Below are 3,622 nucleotides of genomic sequence, written 5' to 3'. Positions count from 1 at the left end.
ACGGGCTGGAGCCCCGCCCTGTCCCCCCAGGACAGGCCCACAAGAACGGTTGTATTCGCTGCAGTCTCAGCCTCCAGGGCCAGTGGAACCTGAGCCCCGGTCCAGGTGACCCAAGCCTAGGACGCACGGTCCACCCCTCTCGTCCCTCTCCGAGTCCAGCGGCCCCGGGTGTGCAGTGGCCCTGACGGGCTTGCAGCCGCCTGCTCGGGAGCAGCCCGGGGGGCAGGGGGTGGGGGAGGCTCCTCTGTGGGGCCAGCCTGCTGGTCCCAACCTTCAGCATCACGTAAGGGCCCGATCCACAGCGGTCCCTCAGATGCAGCAACGACTGCTCGGCCGGCCGCTGGGCGGCAGAGCCTCACCCCGCCTCGGCCCTGGGCCTCAGGAAGGGGCCGTCGGTTTCGCAAATACACGTGGAGCATTTGCAGGCGTGGCTCCGTGTGGTTTGTAAGCTTGTCCGGAAACGCCGGGAGCAGGTCGGAGGGCAGACGTGGGCCCGGGGCAGGGCAGGCCAGCTGCCTGGTCTCCTGTGCACTTGGCTGGACGGAGGGCGGGGGTCCCGCGGGTCCACCCAGCTGAGCCGTCGGACTGGGAAGGCTCCACCTTCTCTCTACAAATCTCGACTCTCCCGTCACACCAAAGTCAAGCTCGGTGTGCGGTGCACCTGTGTGTGCACATGCGTGTGTGCACGCAGGCCCAAGGGAGACCAGTCCCCCAGCAGTGCTGTTGCCCTCCCCTCCGTGACCCCTGCCCCCTGCCCTGAGAACCTCCAAGTTTCGAAAACCCCGCCCCCTCTTCCTCAGAGGCCCCAGGGGAGTCCCCGACACCCCCGGTGACACACTGGCCTCAGGCTGGACCCAGCCCCACAGCAGCACTGGGAGGGTGGGCAAGGGCCGTGCGGATGTCCCTCTCCAGGCATGGAGGGAGGCTGCTGCCCACACAGGGCAGTGGAGGGGGGCAGGGGGCAGGGTCCAGCACAGGAATGCACAGGGTGTCCCGAGCTCCCCAAGCCTGAGTGCCAGGAAGGGGCACGCAGAGCAGACAAGCCCACGGGGCCAGGTGCCAGCCCGCCGACCCCGGCCATTGCTGGGAGGCCAGCCTGGCCTGGACCCCGACGGGGCGGGCGCTGCCAGGCTGGACCGTGCCGGCCACCAGGGTCGCCTGGGGCTAACAGTCCTGCCGAGCTTCCCACCGCTCCGGCATCTTGGGGCCCCTTTGCTGGGCCAGAGAAGGCCTCGGGGACCTGAGGACACGGGGCAGTGGGCTCGAGTGGCCAGGCGTGGATGCAGGGCAGGGGCGGATGCCTCACCACCTGTCCTCCACGACAACATGGGGGGTGGGAGCAGGCTCTCAGTCCTGCTGGAATCTAGGCCTGGGGAGGGCAGCTTGCTGGAGGTCAGCTGTGGAAACACAGGAAGCTGGACTCATGTCCTCATGTCCCTGCTGCGGTTCCTGGAATTAGATATGCCCACTGCGTCCACCTCACGCTGCCTTGGTCACAAGAACCGGGGCCAGGCTGAGTTGGGTCTCGGGGCCGGGTGGGTCCGGGGCTGGTGACACCAAAAGTCCCACCTCCAGGACCGGGCTGCAGTCCCTGAACTGCCACAAGGTGGCAGCACAGTGGTCTTGGCGCCTCCGGCTGGGCCAGGGGCTCAGGAAGCAGAGTCAGGGGTCTCAGGGGTCCAGGGAGGTGGCTTACGTCCTCTGAGGCTGGGCCGCCCCTTGAGGTCCGCAGGGCCTCCAGGACCCTGGATGAGGGCGAGGACCGCCCTTTACAGTTTACACCCCTCTGGCCGGCGTTGCCCACTCCCACCCCTGTCTGCCCCGTCCTGAGCGCCAAGTGCCTGGTGCCCTGGTCCAGGCCCCCATGGCCCGCCTGACCCGGCTGTTTGCTCCGGCCGGCCGTGTGGGCAGTGGAGCTGACCTCACAGCCTGACCTCCCCTGTCAGAGACCAGGTAGGGGCCGAGGCGCTCCCACAGCCATGACCCCACGACCCCTTGGGCCCAGGAGACAGCCTGAGTGGGAGGTGGATGGACGTGGCAACGAGGTCCGGGCAGGGAAGTCACTGCCACCCCCATGGGACGCCCTCCTTGGGAGCAGGAAGTTCCCGGCCCTCTGGATCTGGGAGCTGCTGCCCCAGAGACCGGCTGGCCCTGTAGCCGCAGGTGGCACCCTGATCAGCGCCACTGCCCCCGGGGGGGATCGGGTGTCGGAGGGAGCCCCCTCTTCCTCTCTGGCTGGGATGGACGCCAACACAGTGACTAACCCTCCACCCCCGCAGGAGTGCACAACCCCTCCCCTGCCTGGAACTGTGACCAGGCAGCAAGAGTAACCAGATAACGGGTCCCTGCTGCCACACCAGAACCGCAGCCCTGGCCAGGTGGTGTCAGGAAGAGCAACAGAGCCGGGTTCGGCCCCCCGAGGCGTCCACGGCTCTGCCTGCAGGGCGGCTCCTCCAGGCTGTGCTTGGGGCCCCCCCCTGCTGGATGCTGGGGGGGAGGGGGGATGATTTGTCACCACGGGGGTGGGGACACATGGCCAGAAGAGGTCCCGGGGCCAGGGCTGGCCTCTGTGGCTCACACCCCACCCCTTTGGCCCCCGTGGAGTCTGGCCTTGGCAGGGACACCCCTTCATTTCTGGGTCCTGCCCCAGGCAGATGGGGAAGGGGCGTCCACCCTCATGCTGGGGGGACCTGACTAGGGGCAGCTTCTGCCCAGATAAAGGGCGCTGGGGGCTCCTGGATATGGGGAAGGAGATGGACAGGGACACAGGACACTGGGGAGCCTGTGACCGTGGTGGGCAGGTTGGGTTGCAGCCCTCTCCTGACCTCTGCCCCCAGCAAGCCCACCCCATCCAGGGACACTTGGACTCCCACCCAGGCCCGAACCACTGGGGAGGGCTGCTTGGTCTGAGGCCAGAGCCGGGCGCCAGCGGCCGGCCTGGTCCTGGGCACATGCAGGTCACAGCTCTGACCTATTTGACCTGGGCCCTGGGCAGCGGATTGGCGATTCACAGCCAACCCCGTGGGGACACGTGGGGCCTGGGCCATCACACAGGCGTCTCCGTGAGCGTGGCCCAGACAGCCTCGTGGCCCGGTCTTCAGAGGAAGTCAGCGAACACTGCAGAATCTGCATGGACGTCAAAGGTCCTCAGATATCCGGATCAACTGACAAAGAGTGAGGGCGCTGCCGCCGGCGCGGGAAGTACCGCGGCGACCTCGGGGCCCGGGCTGCGCCAGGAGCTGTGCCACGTGGCAGCCCGGGACCCAGGGCGAGCCGCGTGCAGGGACCGGGCCATGCGCGGAGCCACGCACAGCGGGAGCCTGGCGACGGCGGGCAGAGTGGACAGATCACTGGGAATGAGGCCACGCGTTAGTGCCACGGGGGAGTAGAGCAGAGAACCCCTTTCTGCTGGTGGGGTCCCGCTCAGTGGCCGTCATGGGAGGGAGGGGGGAGGGAAGGAGGGAGCCGGGGCCTGTCTGGGGGAGGTGCCCCGGCAGGGCCTGGCGGGTCGGAGGGCGGAGCTGCAGGCACACGGCTGTGCCCGAGGCGGGCGGGGCGAGGGGCCGCAGGGTGAGCCAGAGCCGGGCCTTAGCCCTGAGTGAAGGGCCCTGGGGGACCGGGC

This window comes from Tursiops truncatus, chromosome 8, assembly GCF_011762595.2.
Source record: "Tursiops truncatus isolate mTurTru1 chromosome 8, mTurTru1.mat.Y, whole genome shotgun sequence".
In the NCBI taxonomy this organism is placed as follows: domain Eukaryota; kingdom Metazoa; phylum Chordata; class Mammalia; order Artiodactyla; family Delphinidae; genus Tursiops; species Tursiops truncatus.
The sequence above is the reverse complement of the archived record's forward strand: the minus strand, read 5'-3'. Positions refer to the sequence as shown.